At 51.6% G+C, this 17,109-nt stretch overlaps 1 pseudogene across 1 annotated transcript; it reads left to right on the forward strand.

The window, feature by feature from the left end:
* The first annotated feature begins 545 nt into the window (after nucleotides 1–545).
* On the forward strand, nucleotides 546–13,812 carry LOC147345767 (liprin-alpha-1-like; annotated as a pseudogene). Its single transcript, XR_015153344.1, has 6 exons — nucleotides 546–651; nucleotides 1,666–1,826; nucleotides 4,508–4,731; nucleotides 6,524–6,746; nucleotides 12,339–12,490; nucleotides 13,322–13,812. The product of XR_015153344.1 is annotated as a liprin-alpha-1-like (transcript).
* Nucleotides 13,813–17,109: the final 3,297 nt, after the last annotated feature.

Here is a 17,109-nt window from a genome sequence, read left to right on the forward strand (position 1 = left end):
AACATTGGCCCAACAAGTGAAAATCCCTTCACCAATACAATTTCTAATCAATCTTTTAACTACTCAAAAGAATCTGTGTTTAGACAGTTTAGAACATCTCCTGCCTCTCACAGTTGGGAGGCTCTGAACAATCACATGTGGCCGGAAAAACCTATTCAGGCAGGCTAGAGGATTTCCAAAGGAGTTTGTAGGTTGAAACACTGTCACACCCAGGAATTATTAACTGGAGCTGTAAGCTAACTCTTTTTTCAGAGAGGTAGTGGGGGACAGCCCCCCGTAAAGCCAGAGGTGTAGGTGAAAGCACAAAGCAGAAAGTAGGCAGACTCTGGTTTTGGGGGTAGATTGCTCGAGAATTTCCAGGGAGACTCCTGAGGCTTGATCCCGCCTTTGCGTATGCCAAGCCTCCTACCTCATGACCTTTGCCAGGGGTGGAGCTCGCTCCCCGCAGGTCAACCTGTCTCTGAGACCTTCTCCCGGAGGAAAGAGCTTCGGGTGAGGAGGGGGAGAGAGACGGAGGTTGCACCCCGCAAGGGGACTGGGAGGTGATGGTTGGGGGTCGACCCAACCCGGAGGCCTCTGTGGCCCTCAGAGGACCCTCGAGGGTCCCCAGTCCACAGCAGGACTGTGTCGTACCCCCCACTCAGTTCCCAAGTGTGCTCTAGCCCGAGGCCCTTGGGTGGAAGTGGAGCAGAGAAGGGAACAGTTCTGTCAGGAGGGAGGGGAGATGGGAGGGAAGACAGGTGTGGCTCCGGGAGATTCCAGACTTCCATCTCCTGTGCAGCACAGTGTTCACAAAACCGTTGAGCAGAGCAGCGTGTGACCCCGAGCAGGCTGAGCTGGTGTTTGGCCCTGGCCACTCTGCAGACGTATGGGGTGTCCTGTCCTCGGAGGAAGGCCCTGTCTCCTGGGTTTAGGGAATCCTGCACATGGAGGCACCACCTTCGTCCCAGAGACAAGACTGAGCAGAACCCAGGCGGTCCTGCAGTGCAGGCTGCTCACAGTCAAGGCGGGGCTGCCCTGCCTCCCAGCAGGCCCCTGCTGAGTGAGCTCCTGGCACCTGCAGGCCCAGGCCTTAGTGCTCAGGGCCTGAGCATCTGTGCTGGGCCTTGTTCAGCCCAGACTCTGGTGACACGCTCACCTCTGCTTTAATGGGAGACACCAGTGGTGCTCAGCTCCGAGCTGTGGGTCCAAGGCTTTTCTGCTGCGGGTTGTCTGAGGCGCCTTTAAAAACACTGAGAGCGGTGCAGACAGTGTTCCAGGCAGACCAGCGATTGTGATCCACAAACTTCCCGTGAGAGAGGGAGGTCAGAGCAGGCGTGGGCCAAAGGGGAGGTGGGGTGCCAAGGGGAAAGCAGAGCAGGTGCACACCCTGCCCTGGGACCTGAGAGCGGGCTCCAGGGGGACCCTGGACGCCCCAACCCCAGACAGCCGATCCTGTCCTAGTCAGCTCCACACCCTCGCGGCAGCACTGCCTTCCCCACATACGGGAGTTTTCCAGCTGCTGGGGATGAGCCCTGAGTGTCTGCAGAGCAGCGGGCGGCCTGTTGCTATTGGAGCCAGGAGGGCAGTGCCCTCCCAGGGGCCCTTTTGCTGTGAAATTGCCGATCTTCCAAATGGACAGGCTTTGGCTCGTCTGACAGAGTGAGCTCTCTTTTCTTCTAACAGCACTCTTCTTCCCCGTGTGTTTCAGCCGACCCCACTTGGGCAGCGCCCCTGACCTCAGGTTCCCTGTGGCGGACCGGCCGGCAGACTCCTTGGGCAATGGGGCGGTGCTGCGGTGCCCCCAGAAAGGCCGGCTGGCAGCGCTGCACGATGAGCCATCCGAGGCAAGGACCCCGCCGCCCCCTTCCCATCCCTGGTGGGCACCTTGTGAGGCACCTGCCCCCTCACACTGTGGTCCTGAGGTGGGTTTGGAACAAAGCGCTGATAGATTGCTTTACGTCTCCCCATTTTCCTTTTTCTGGCTAAGAGTTTACTTTGAAGGCATGCTTTTTTTTCCTTAACCAATTTTGATTATTTGTGGCCTACTGTGAGGCCCAGCATGGTACTAATTAGCACAGTTTTGAAATCGTCCTACGAGTAAATGGATACACATATCCATCAGCTTATAGTGAGAAGAATTCTCATTGGGAGTTTAAGTGCCTTTATCTTTTCACCTCATTCATGCCATGTATTTGTTCATACATGTCTGTGTTTTGAGCTTCCACATTCAGTGAGCAGTTAGTTTGGGCCAGACATGGTCAGAAGTAGGACTCCAGCAGTGAATTAAAAACCGTGTGTGTCCTTTATCCACTGCTACGTAACGAATCATTGCAAAGCTTAGTGACTTCCCAGGGAGCAGCTCACAGTCCCCAGTGCCTGTGCATTGTAGCAGGCGGGCCTGGTTCAGGGCCTCCTGAGGGCAAGGGAAGGCCCCCCAGGGCTGGATGGCAGGCTTTCAGACTCACCTGGCTGCTGGGGACAGGCCGAGGTCCCTGCCGTGTGGCTTTCCCATGGCCTGCCGCTCCTCGGAACACCCTCTGAGAGCGAGAGTGCGGGGTTTAGCCCGGGGCCTTTCACGCCCTGGTCTCAAGGCCGCACACCTTCACTTCTGTTTGCGAGAGTGAGCTGCGAAGTCCTGCCTCGCTCAGGGGCTGAGCGGGAGTTGCCCCTTCTGCCTCTTGAAGGGAGGAGGATGGAAGAATTTGTGGACCCCTTTTTAAACCCATGCAGCCTGTTGAACAGTAATGAGCAGGGAAAGGAGACCAGAGTGCCTGAGTTGTCCAAGGAGGAGGGGATGATCGTGTGTAAACAGGGTGGCCAGTGAGGTGACACCAGGAGGGTGACCTTGAACCAGAGACCCAGAGGCAGGAAGAGAAGTAGCCACTCGGAGATAGAAAAAGGGTCATGTCAACCAGCGGGGACAAGGGAGAGAGTAGGCCACATCAGGGAGGAGCCTGGGCTCAGGCCTGAGCAGCTCGAGGCCAGAGCCTGTTTCCTGAGGTGAGGAGGGCTGCCGGGGCGGGGAGCTAAGAGCCGGGCCTCAGCCCTGTTGAGGTGGACGAGCCCATTGGGTGTCCCGGGGACGTGTCAGGAGAACAGCTGAGTGTTCCCGCCTGCATCCGGGAGAGACCTCATTCAGGTCAGGGTGGACTTCGGGTCGTGGGCATACAGATGGCATTTAAAGGCACGAGCACAGTAAAGTCACCAGGCGGTTGCCGGTGGAGAGAGATGGGGTGCAAGGGTAGGGCTGTGGGGCATCCTGCATTCCAAGGTTGAGAAGGGGTGCAAGGGACTGAGGAATAACCGCAGGGAGGGCAGGGCCTAGAGCCCAGGGAGAGACATGCTGGGGGCTGGGGGTGGCGTGGGGGAGGGCAAGGAAAGGAAGGGGCTTGGTAACTCGGGTTCCTCGAGCCCCCGGGGAATTGCCCTGCAGGGCGGGGCTCACCGCCTGCTGGCAGAGAAGTGGAGACCTGGCGGGGAGGGGGACCATAGAGGCCACTCCCAAGGAGCTTTCAGAGACCCGCAGTGGGCGCTGCAGGGAGCCCTGGAGGAGGAATCTGCTGGTTCCCCTTGTGCGATAGGAAGGCAAGAGAAGGGAGAGGACATGCCGACCGGGCTGATGGGGTGAACCCATAGGCAGCTGGTTCGCTGGAGCAGAGGAGGAATGATGGCAGGCGGTCCCGGAGCCAGCGAATGGGGTAGCCCAGCCCTGGGGCGGGGTCGTGATGAAGACAGGAGGCTAGGGCACTGGACACAGGGGCAGGGAGCCAGCAAGCCAGAACCTCGAGGCTGCCCCTCAGTTCCTTTGAGGTCCTGTCTGGGAAAGAAGGCAGGACCTGGGTGACAGTGTGGCAGGGGGGACGTTTTCAGAGAGAAGGGTGTGAGGTGTGAGAGCGGGAGGGCAGCATGGGGCCCCGCTGGCACTATCCCATGTGTCTCTGATGACAGAGCCACCCTTGCAGTGCGAGGAGCCATCCCCCAGAACAGCCCGAGGGCCTGTGTCCCGAGAGGAGAGCCACGGAGGGGCTGGCCCTCCCGTCTCCTGGCTGCCCCTGCTTGCGCCTCTCTGTGGGTGTTCAGACCAGCCTGGGAAACGGAAGACTGGGAGCCTGCGAGGATGGTACACTCTGGTGAACTGGTACCAGTGATGACCGCTGATAGGGACCCAGCGGCTGCCGAGCTGAAGGGTTCTTTTTTCTTATTTTCCTCCAGCCTGGCTGATGGAGGCATGGATGTATTTTTGTAATTTTCAGTTTCTGTCTCTGACTCCATCAGCCCACCCTTGTGAATAACCTCATAGGATTGCCTGCTGTCCACGCTGAGACCTGAGTGTCACCAGGCCATCTAGGAACTGGATTCTCCCCCTGCCTGTTTCTTGAGTCCTGTTCGCTTAAGAGATGGCAGTGTCTCATGAGCATGGCCCATTTATCCAGAGTCAGGGCTTCCATGTAAAATTGGGTTCAGTTCCTGATAGACTTGAGCTGCCCTGAATGTCGCTGATGAGACGTGGTCCTGTCGTGCCCAGGTGCAGACCCCGAAGGAGCAGGACTGGGAGCGCACGCAGAAAGCCAGCATGCTGGCCGACGTGGCCCAGGCGTTTGAGAGTGACGAGGGCGTGTCTGACGACAAGGGCGACAGGGTCGCCCTCTTCAGCTCGGCCACTCAGCTGTCGCCCGGCAGGCAGGCTGATGCCAAGACTCTGACCGTGATGATGCAGGAGCAGCTGGACGCCATCAACGAAGAGATCCGGTGGGTGATCCTGAACTCAGCTCCCCAGAAACTCGGTTTCTCTGAGGAGCTGTCTTCTCCTAGGGACGTCTGAGTGTTCCATAGTAAGAAACCTGACCTCAGGTCTGCTTCAAGAATTTTCAGTTTTGAGATGGCCCTTGATTACAGAGCTCGGTCAGCCAGGGCATTCTGTCCGTGGTGTGGTGTCAGCACTCTGTGGGGGTGGGGGGGGCGTTGTGGGGTGTCCCCCCTCAGCTCTGAGCCCCAAGGTGAGTGAGGTACCGAGGCAGTGTCCCCTGCAGCCCGTGGACCCTCCTGTGTCCCTCAGAGGCCCCCATGTTCTGGTGAAAAGCCACCTGGTGAAAGCTGGGGTTTTGGGGTTGGCAAATTCCCACTCAGATCTGCATTTTCCTTTTTAACTTAATGCAGTGTGAAGATTGGCTTGTTGTAAGACAGTGGTCCAAGGACGTGTGTTTGAGTTTTTCTCATCTCATCAGTATATTTAAGATGTTTTCTTTAGACACCGTCTTGGCAGTTATAACAATTTTCAAAACAGGATAGAATCCAAAGGCCTGCCTCGTGGTGAGCGGGGGGCCTTGGGTCTGGGTGCAGCCAGGTGGCTGGGGGCCCCGAGGCCTGCCTGGTGCCACACCCGCACAGCTATGCCCGTGTCCCGAGTCCACCTTCAGAATGGCCGCAGGCCAGTGACCCTGCACAGGACCAGGCAGAGCTGCTGCTCAGACTGTTCTCATCACGTCAGCCCAGGCCGAGGTGCCCGTTCCTGTCGGCCGAGCGGGATGCTCCAGGGGAAAGGCAGGGGGTGAACGGGACAACCAGCAAACGCAGGTGGTGTCGCCTGCCCATTTGACGCCAAGACAGACAGCTTTGTGGGCCGTGTTTGAGCACAGACGAGCTCAGAAAGATGGTCTTTCCACATCCCTGCAGGAAGTATGGAACGGTTATATATTAATATTTTTATTTTTACAGCAAGTTGTCGGGTAAAAGTGATTTTTCCTTATGCGACAAGTTGACTTGATGTAAATGGTCAATTCTGTCCATCAACTTGTTATCAACAGTGAAAAACTTTCCAGATGTATGAGTAGAAGTGAAGCTGGAGAGTTTACTTCCTGTAAGAATCTTGTATTTTAATTTGAAAGTCATTTTATTTGCATAATCGTGTATTTAAACTGCTATATAAAAACATCCACCACACATTAGGGGAGAAGAGCAGAAACTGTGAATTCTAGGTTAATGCAGCACATTGACATGAATCCAGGAACTCACACAAAGCTGGTGGAGAACCTCATCAAGTGACGCGTTTGTATATATACAACCTTTAAAAACAAAAAAAAAAAGATCAACTCAGCACTTCATCTGGTCTGGAGACTTGTGTTTAGAAACTGCAGCTTGTTTGTGAATTGGTGTTTTGATTATACAGAGTTCCTGATTACCAGTGGAAAAGACTTGAGGCACTGACGTGCATCTCTGCCCTGAGAGCAGGGGAGGTAAGGGTTGTCAACTTGAGGTATCTCTTCACAGGAAAGAGAGTGGCCACCAGGGCCCCTTCAGAATGTTAGAGTAAATAAGTGAAATCAAGCGTGAATGATCAGGGCCAGTTTGTAAGACTCAACGCTAAGTTATTCTAAGTTTGAGAATATTCAAAAGAGGAAACGTAGAACCTTTTGGCTGAGATGTTCATTGAGCAACTGTTTCTGGAATTTGCTAATCATGACACAGAATGCCAGCCCAAATTTATTGTCCAGATAGGTTCCTCTGCTGACAAAGGCAGGTGACGTATTTTTTTCTATTTTAGGTTGATCGAAGAAGAGAAGGAGAACACGGAGCAGCGGGCCGAGGAGACTGAGAGCAGGGAGGGCAGGGGGAGCTAAGGCAGCCTCCGTCGTTTTAAATCAGTGAGCTCCCTCAACCTGCTTCCCACGTCCTCGCATGCTGGCTCCTGCCCACCCCTGCCCAAGCCCAGAAGGAGGCGGCACAGCCTGGCACAGGAGGGAGACCAGCTGGGCATCATGACTCTGGTATGTGTCTGCCTCCTCCCTGCCGCATCCCTCCCCCAGCATGCTGTTTTTTGTTTGTTTTTTGTTTTTTCTCTTTATACCCAGAAGAAAATCAGGTACATTTGCTATGCTCAGAGGTCTAAAAGTTTTAAAACCGCCTAGTCTTTAATCATTGCACAATGGCACAGTGACAAATTAGTCTTGATATTTGGACCACTACTTAGCACGTCATCATGAACTCAGCCAGAGCCTGCCTCTGTAACGTTGGGCCTGGCCTGTGCTGGGCACAGCAGCTGCAGGGAAGTTTCTGTTCTCACGGAGCAGACAGCTTCCTGAAAGTAGCCATAGGCAGCTCTCATGGCATGGGAAAGCCGTACAGCACATTCTCCATTGGGGATGCCTGGCTGCAGGGTGCAGGGCATGCGGTGGGAACAAAACCAAGAATCTACACTGGTCTGCTTGCTGATGGACCTGGCCACGCGCTCAGTCCAGCTCTGCGTGTGAAACCAGGTTAAAAGCCCAGGGCCCCAGGGCCCCAGGGAAGACGTTGGGCTGCCTCAGTTTTCTGAGTCTAAAACTGGGATGACGACCTAGGGCTTTTGGTGACAGAGTGTGCGGCTCTAAAGCACATGTTCCAGCTTTCTTGTGTGTTTAGCTTAGGTGTTGTGAGTGTATTGCTGTTTACCCCATGAAATCACGTGTACAACATTCTGCTTTGTAACTGGACTTGTATTGTCTCTTTTTTCTGTTACCACCCATTTCATGTTAGCTGCATTGTTAGTCAGCTTATAATTAAATTAACCGTGAATCATTTTAGCGGCCTGTGAAGTGGTAACCAGTCCATTTTGTGGTCTTTTGACACTGTTTTTATAATTGGCATCATTGGCTAATTAGTTGATATTTAAAATTCTTTGATGATTTCTCTGTGGTTTCATGCTTGATTTCTTTCCAAATATTTGGAAAAAAACAGTTCTGTATGTTTTCCTTGCTGTTGGAGTTCTCTGACAGTGTGTCTGCTTTCATCATTGGTTTTGATTCCCTCTCTCATCCTGTTGTCTGCTTAGTCATCATGAATCCAGATCCCCCCCAGCCCCCGAGGCTGTAGTTTACCCATCCATCTCCCGTCCCCTGTCCCCTCACTTGCTCTGGTCATAGCCGTTCTGTGGTCCACAGCGTGTGTCCCCTTAGTCGGGTTTGTGCTTTGTCTTCATGTGTCATTAAATGGTGTTTTTCCCCCATAGCAGTAAGTTGAATTGGTGTATCACTGTGCAGTTACAGGAGAAGGCAGTGGCAACCCACTCCAGTACTCTTGCCTGGAAAATCCCATGGACAGAGGAACCTGGTAGGCTGCAGTCCATGGGGTCGCACAGAGTCGGACACGACTGAAGGGACTTAGCAGCAGCAGCACGCAGTTATAAGCATAATATATGTAGATGGATCCTAAACTACATATCATGTGTAATTCATAAATGAGATTGTGCTTACATGAAGAAATGATCCTCTTAAGTGTAGAATTAATGGACTTTTAGATATGCAGATGACATCACCCTTAAGGCAGAAAGTGAGAGGAACTAGAAAGCCTCTTGATGAAAGTGAAAGAGGAGAGTGAAAAAGTTGGCTTAAAGCTCACCATTCAGAAAACTAAGATCATGGTATCTGGTCCCATCACTTCATAGGAAATAGATGGGGAAACAGTGTCAGACTTTATTTTTTGGGGGCTCCAAAATCACTGCAGATGGTGACTGCAGCCATGAAATTAAAAGGCGCTTACTCCTTGGAAGCAAAGTTATGACCAACATAGATAGCGTATTCAAAAGCAGAGACATTACTTTGCCAACAAACATCCATCTAGTCAAGGCTATGGTTTTTCCAGTTGTCATGTATGGATATGAAAGTTGGACTGTGAAGAAAGCTGAGCATCAAAGAATTGATGCTTTTGAGCTGTGGTGTTGGAGAAGACTCTTGAGAGTGAGTCCCTTGGACTGCAAGGAGGTCCAACCAGTCCATTCTAAAGGAGATCGGTCCTGGGTGTTCATTGGAAGGACTGATGCTAAAGCTGAAACTCCAGCACTTTGGCCACCTCAAGTGAAGAGTTGACGCATTGGAAAAGACTCTCATGCTGGGAGGAATTGGGGGAAGGAGGAGAAGGGGAGGACAGAGGATGAGATGGCTGGATGGCATCACCAACTCAATGGACATGAGTTTGGGTGAACTCCAAGAGTTGGTGATGGACAGGGGGTCCTGGCATGCTGCGATTCATGGGGTCACAAAGAGTCAGACACGACTGAGCAACTGAACTGAACTGACACAATATCCTTTCTGTGTTGGTGCTTGTATTTAAGACTGTAAATCTCATCAGCTTTTGCACAGTTAATGTCTCTATTAGACTCGTTAAAAAAGTATCTTCTATGGTTAATAAAATGTAAAGACTGCACCTGCTATTATGCTAGCTTTCATTCTTACATATTTTCACAGGGAACTTGCTTTAATGAATTTATTGTGAGAAGTTTTAAATCAAATTCTGTGTCAGGATTTTACATTAATGTCCAATAGGTGGTTAGATTTGTTCAGTGTTAAAATAGATATTATGGTAACTTCCTCATCAGTTAAATTACTAATTTAAAGTATAACATGTTTTTGATTAAGAGAAACGAACTTATAGAGAAATTTGGCTGAGAATAGACACCTGTTAAGGCCCTTTGTTGTACAGAATGCTGTGCTTTAATAAATCATGATGTTGTAATAGAATGGTATCTTCTTGAGTAATAATTTATAGTGTTTCTCTAGTAAATCTTGAATAGCTTATTTAACTTCTGTGGTCAAAAAAAATGTTCTGCTTCCAGTCACATGTTCTGTAAATCTTCATGTCACTTACATGTTTGCCATCATTTTTGCTTTACTGTATTTGCCTCTACGGATTCTTGAAATTTTAGCTTCAAAGTCGCAATGAATCTGGTTTCTCTTCATTTCTTTGCATGCATCTATCAGCCTAGTGATTTAAGGAAGCAGCGTCGAAAGGTAGACTGTTTACTAATTTAGCAGGCCTTTGTTTCTCTGTGAAGTATTGAAGAGTCCTTATCGTGTAACGTGAATGATCACTGTGTGGTTATGTCCTGGTGAATAATTGATGTTTTAATGGAAGTAATGAAACTCACCCACCACTTAAAATGTGCTGATGGTTCTGTTGGAAATAGGTCATTCGTTGGGACAGTTGTAACAGTTTGCCTTTCTCCCACTTGTTTGCCTTCTGATCATCTCATGCTTGTTTATAATAGACATAGTATTATTTATTACTTTTAAAAATTTCTGTACTTATGTTTTTGGCCATGCTGCACAGCTTATGGGATCTTATTTCCCCAAGCAGGGATCAGACCAGTGTCCCAGCAGTGAAAGTGCCAAGTCTTAACCTCTGGACCACCATGGAATTTCCGCTTAGTGTTTTCTTATAAGAAATGTCTGAATCAGAGCCATAGATGTTAGATTTGCGGGAAGCCAATTTAATGATGGTGGGTAGCAGTGTGCAGGAGACTCTGTGTGCCGGGCACGTGCTTTCCGAGTCTGTCACCTCAGCCCCAGGTGAGATCCAGATTGCTGCTATCCCCATTCAGCAGACATAGACACTGAGGCTTAGCGAGGCCGGGCACCCTGCCCAGGCTCTCACACCGAGCAGCATGGTGCAGACTGGTCTGATCAGAGCCTGGACACTTAAACGTGGTGCCATCCAGCCACCTTTCCTCCAGAGGCTCTCGTGTCCATCACGGCATCCCTGATGGAGGGAGCATCAGGAGGGAGCTCTCTGCCTCTCCCCTCGGGTCACTTGGATGAGCCCCTGTTGTTGGAGTCCAGTGCCCCAAGGGCTGGCCTTCCTTGTCCCTCTCCTGCTCCCAGCCCGCTGACCGAGCACTCCTGGGCCTTCCCGCAGGACTGGGGTGGCTGTGCTCCAGTTCAGGCAGCTCAGTGCACGGGAGCCCTTCTGCTGAGTACAGCAGAGCAGCGCCGTCCCCCTGGGGTTGGTGACATGGGTGTGCTGCTCACCTGCTCTGTGGCCTGCTTTGCCCTCCTGTTCAGCGAGGACACGGCACTGCCCTTCCTAGCCACATGTTGCACCAGTGGGGCAGCTCCCATCCTGGGGGAGGGCACCAGGCGCAGACCCAGAGGCCTTCCTCACGAGGAGGCCCGGTGAAAGGTGCTGGCCTGGGCCCTGACTCTGAGGCAGGTGTTTGTCTCCACTGAGTCCATAGTCAACCCAGGTGTGTCACTTCCCTGCTCTGTTCGTTGCTGTTTTCTGATTTTTATAAATGCTTATTTTAACTTGAATTTGAGATTGATCCCTGTTCAGTTCCATGTGGATAATTTCTAGCCTTTGTAGCCTTCTGTTGTCTGAGGGTTCTTGTTAGAGCTCAGGGGAGGGAGCCCAGTTTATCCAGCTGCTCTTAAATGAGTTCAGCTGTATTTTGCACTAAGTTACTTTGTTGTCACCAAGCTCCTGTGGGGCTGCACGGGATCAGTATTCTTTACAGAATCCCACCAAAAAGGCACAGGTTAGTTGGTCAAAACAACGCATTCATTGTTTGTAACAATACATGCCATGCATGTTTCCTAAAACCTCCCCTGGTTTAACCACACACCGAAATGTATCAGTGAGACCTGTTTGGACCCTGCAGGGTTAATCTGTTCCCACACTGTCTTTCCTTTCCTCACACCCAGGACCAGCGGAAACGCTGGGAGTGCAAGAGAGATCATCATCTTCTTCTTCTTCTTTTTTTTTTTTTTTTAATTAGTTTATTTTTTAACTGAAAGATAATTGCTTTACAGAATTTTCTTTTCTGTCAAACCTCAGCATGAATCAGCCATAGGTACCCATATATCTCCTCCCTTTTGAACCTCCCACCACTCTAGGGTGATACAAGATCATCTCTTAGTGAAGACCTGGGGGTGCCTTATGGAAACCACTGTGAGCGAATGACACTCGAACTGCGTGTAAGTACTTCAGTGGGTAGTCCCCAGTCTGTATGTTACCGAGACATACGATCCAGGCACATGGTGTTCTCGTGGAGGGGTTAGGTACCTTTTCTGTGTTTCTCTTGTTGTCATGGGTTCCAGTAACCTGCATCATCACTACAAATGATCTTGGATGGTGGCACAAGCTGTGTCTTTTTCTCCTTCAAACAGAAAGGTCTGGACGGCTTTGCTGAGAGGTTTTGTACTCTAGCTGTGGTGCTTCTGAGCAGCATCTGGCGATGAGCACAGTCCTTTCATCAGGGCAGTTCATGCCTTGCAGGATTCACGGTGCCAGCATCGTTCTGCTGTCCTGCCCTGCAGGGCCATCTGGTCGCTGGATTCCAGGGAGGGCCGAGGCCGGCTGCAGGGAGGCTCCTGTCCGGGATCTCTGCACTCAGTCAGATGCTCTCGCTGCCCCATAGCCCCGCTTTTTTTGAACAAGACAGTCCTTTAAGATGGCATTAAGCTATAACAAGGGTTTTTTTGTACTTGGGGGAAAGCATAGCTAATAGATCTTCAAATAAGTTTCTGGTTATAATGTAAAGCCTGTGTGATTGCCTTTTTCAGAACAGTCTATTGTTAGCCAATTTGACACTTACCTCACTCCCTCAGCTGCCAGCTATACGGGAAGAGGTAGGAGATGACAAGACTGCCATCAAATGTGAAACCTCGACCCTCGCCTGGCCACGGTCCCTTCGGCTGGGCCGCCTGCGCACGGGGGCACTGCGCACAGCCACCCATGAGGACCTCGGGGACGCCCACAAGTAAGTGACCTGTGTGTGCATCGTCAGTTTCAGGAGCCCTGCACCTCTTGTCTTGAAAGAGTTGTAAGGATGATTTTAAAGGAATACCACTGAGTTCGGTGCCTGTGTTTAGTGGTGAACTTCAGGTGCTGGGGAAGAAGAGCTCAGTGACCTCAGTGATTTTAGAAAACGTCCATCTCTACAGATTGACTCCTGTGGGAGCTTTCTTCCTGCTCTGGGTAGAGGGCACGTTCCTGACGGTGACGTCCCCGTGCCTCTCGGGTTCACTCTTGAGGGTCCCTCCCTTTTCTGCAGGGGTCTCCTCTCAGGAGACCCTGTCCCCTCCTGTGACTGACACTGTCCTCATTCAGACCACCACTTGCTGAGCTCCCGTCCTGAGCCAGGCAGCACTCGATGGGGGGCACGTGTGGTCACCTGACCAGCAGCCCTGCACGGTGACCGTCGCTCTCCTGCCACGGCCGGGGACAGTTACCCTGTGGGAGGTGGGGGGAACTACCCAGAGCAGGGGAGCTCGTCTTCTCCTGGAGCGTCGTCACCTGCCGAGCAGCGACCCTAAGGGAGGGTCAGAGCGCCCTCTGCACCAGCTGGCCTGGAGTCAAGGCCTCCTCTCGGGAGAGCTCGAGGCAGAGAATCTCAGCTTCCCAGTGCAGTTGTCTGACACCAGGGGCCTGCATTGCTCGTGTGGAGTGTGGTTGGTGAAGGAGACTCCAACTGTCAGCTGCGAGGTTGAGGCGCGGGTGTTGCTGGGTGCCTGTTTCTATCAGTAGCTCTTGTGGAGGGGTGTGTGTTTGCACAGGGGTGCCAGTTAAAGGTCGTTTTCTCTCCCCGAAGCTCCACAGGCTCTCAGGACAGCCCCGGGAATAACCCCAGCAGCAGCACCAGCAGCCAGGGCTCGCTGCACAAAGCCCCAAAGAAGAAGGGCATCAAGTCCTCCATCAGCCGCTTGTTTCGCAAGAAGGAAAAGGGCCGGCCTGAACACCCCAGCAAGGAGGCGTTAGGACCAGGTGGGTGCTTCACCGTTCAGAGGGAGGAGGGCCTGCAGGCATCTCCCTTCTGTGTCTCCCCTGTCGTCCCCATGAGGCTCCTGTCAATCACGCTGGGGGTCCTCCTGGGAGCAGGAGTGGAGGAGGCGTCTGTCTTCTCAATGGGTCTGAGATGATCGGCTGAGTTAATGAGTGGATGGTTGGATGGATGGATGAATTAAGAGCGGGTGGATGGATTGATTAGTGAGTGGTGGATGGATGAACAGATGGCTGGCTGGCTGGGTGGATGAACGGAGCATGGAATGAATAAAGCAGATGATTGTACTCCAGTGCTAGAAACATATTCTACGAAATTGATTGAGTAGGAGCTGGGCGATGATTGTTTCATCCTAACAGTGACATGTGTTTGGAAACGGCCTAAGTGCTCCTCAGTGAGGGGTGAAGTACAATCTGTGGACACCCCACAAGGAACAGCCCGCCCTCCTTCCTGCCACCTTCCCCATCCCCAGGAGCTCATCAGGGGTTCTGCTCATGCCCCCCACCCCACCCGACAGCCACACAGGTCCTCCTGGGGTCCCCTCATCACACAGGGTTATCATCAGGCCCCCATATCACTCAGCTTCCTCTCCTTGAGGACAGCGTATGTTCCTGCCTCTTCAGCCACAAATGTGTTGAGTCTCGTTTGTGCTGGGTGTGGGATTTACAGGGGTAAGTAAAGCAGATGTGGTCTGGAGCACAGTTAAGTGACAAGAGAGAAAAAGGAGCAGATTATTAAATGCTATCCCTATTAGTAGTAAATACAATGCTGAGATGGATGGTGCATTGATTATGTACCAGATGCTGTGTGTGCCCCTTACCAAGCAGGTGCTGCCCCCTCCCGATTTACAGAGGAGGACACAGTGACAGTCACGTGGTTAGGGAGCGGTTAGGGCAGGTTCACACCCACCCAGTGGGACCAGACACTTTGCCGAGCCCCAGCCACCTCTCTCGTGGATGAAACAGGAATGAGATGGCTCTATGGCATGATGATTCAATGGACATGAGTTGGAGCAAACTCCAGGAGATAGTGAAGGACAGGAAAGCCTGGAGTGCTGCAATCCAAGGAGTGACAAGAGTCGGACACAACTGAGTGACTGAACTAAAACCTGAGTGTGTGCTAACCTGTTTCAGTCGTGTCTGACTCTGCGACCCCAGGAACTGTAGCCCACTAGCTCCTCTGTCCATGGGATTCTTCAGGCAAGAAGACTGGAGTGGGTTGCCATGCTCTCTTCCAGGGCATCTTCTCAACCCAGGGATTGAACCCACATCTCTCATTATCTCTTGCATTGGCAGGCAGGATCTTGACCCCTAGCGCCACCTGGAAAGCCCCAGTGAATGCTGACAACTAGAAATGCAGAAAATGAGGGCTGCTCCTAAGTTAAACTGGAAGAGCAGCAAGCACAGGTTGTAAAGAGGAAAACACACGATGAGCGACAACAGCGCCAACAGAAACAAGGGATGCGTTCACCCACAGAAAGAAAGTGTCTGTGCCGTTCGGAAGAGGAGCCCTCCAGCCCTTGGAGGGACAGTTGGAACCAGAATGAAAACCGAGGACATGGTCAGCAGTGCCCACCACACGGCCTGGGTGGCGTGGTGTCACTCACCAGGCTTCCTGTATCCCCAGAGCTGCTGGCAGTAACATCTCTGAGTGCCAGGCCGGGCAGCATCCCCGAGTGAGCTAAGGCATCACTGCTCTCCTTCCAGTGCTGCTCCGGGGCCCTCTGTAGGTGGCCACCCTCATCCTGCCACTTGCTGTGGCCCGGCTGTCCCCCTGGAATCCTTTCAGCCCTTGAGCTTGGGTGTTCCCAGCCCTCTGCCACACCGGACTGGGACACAACTCAGGACTTGGGCTTGAGATATCAAGGAGACCGTGAATCTGGAAGGACACCACCCTGGGGCCTGTGAGAGAGCAGGAGAGCAAAGCCCCTACGGGGAGGAAGCAGAGCTGGGGGAACGTGCCCACAGCCTCCACTGCCTCCTGCACAAGTGCCTTTTCTTTGTCTCTCCTTGATCTGAAACAAAGCCCAGCTGCTGCTGCTCCGCAGGTGATTCCTAAAGATGCACCTCCTGCCAGAGCTATTGTCCTGCTGCTCTGGGGCTGCCTGAGTGCGCTCAGGAGTATCAGACAAGTAGGGCTGCCACACCTCATACTGGAGGTGGGGGGCCTGATACTGGGGAAGGGTTGGAGGTGGGGGGAGGGTTTGAGCGTCGGGGAGGGCCTGATGCTGGCCTAGGGCCGTGACGCTGGACTGGGGTCTGATGCTGGACTAGGGTCTGATGCTGGGGGAGGACCTGATGCTGGACTAGGGTGCATCATTTGGATCCCCGTCAAGGTTGCCCTCGGACACCCCACGCTGTGACCGATGGCGAGCCTCGACACCTGCACTTTGTTCCCACCCTCGGCCCACTGCCCACACCTCAGCAGCAGAGGGGCCTTGTCCCCGCAGATGCTGAAGTGATGGAGCCTCTTGTCTCCAGAGCCAAGGGCATGAACACACTGTCGGTCGTCCTCTAGGGACACCTATGCTTCCGCCTTCTGGCCTTTCCATTGCATCCATCCATTTCTCTTAACAGAATGTCCGTGTGATGACACGGGCTCCCATTACCAGCTCTGGTCTGTTCTCAGTGAGAGTACAGCTTACCCTCGCCACTCTTTATTGGCCCTGGGAAATTTTGCTTCAGTACTTTATTGAAAGAAAGCAATAAATAATACTATGATAAAAATAGTTCAAAAGTAGACTGTATATACTTTGTCACATATTCAGGAAGTTCACAAAAGATTAATAGGAAAATAGAATGATAACAATGAATTGTACAAGTAAATTAAAGGCGGAACCCACATGTAAAGAAACATGCTGTCTCTGTCTACCAAGATACCAGCTGCATAATAAATATCACACTGTGACCTGAACGCATCTCTTGCTGGCTTTTTTAATGTGCCGCTGAAAAAGTAAAAATTACATTTGCTACTTATACAATCCAGAATGGCTATGTCATCACAATCTAAAAATGTACGCCTAGGTCCATTCTTTAAACATGTTTACAATCATGTAAAAAGATGATTTCCATAAAAATAAGGCCTTTGTCAGAGCTACACTACCCTGTCTGTCTGGGAAGTGGCACCTTCACTGTCCAGCTCGATGGCTCTGTAGTGGGTGCAGGGCATCGAGATTGGTCCCCAAAGAGTCTCACCAGAGAAGAGGGATCCAGGTCCACAGAGACAGGGTTACAGGAGAGATTTTCAGTCTTCTTCTAGGCATCCTTTCAGCCCAAATTTCATTAGAAGCTCACATTTAACACCCAGTACTTTAAATCACTTCACGCTGTGGACAAAAAGCATTTCTTGCTAGAAAAAGTACAGTTTAGGCCAGTCGTTAACATCCAACAACAATTGGTTGAAATTAAGTTTTCTTATTTCAGAGTGATTGTTGGAGAGCTTGGTTACATTCTGGAAGGATAATAAAGCACACCGTGTCATGATGATTTTACAATCGCAGGAAAACCCCTTCTCTCATGGCTTAACATTGAAAAATTAAACAAGAATAATGACAATAAATGCATCATTTACAAAAGCCCTGTGTTTGTTCATAGGATTTA

Source organism: Bos grunniens, chromosome 24, assembly GCF_055505025.1.
Source record: "Bos grunniens cultivar Pamir isolate PY7600 chromosome 24, Bosgru_T2T1.0, whole genome shotgun sequence".
Taxonomy (NCBI): Eukaryota; Metazoa; Chordata; class Mammalia; order Artiodactyla; family Bovidae; genus Bos; species Bos grunniens.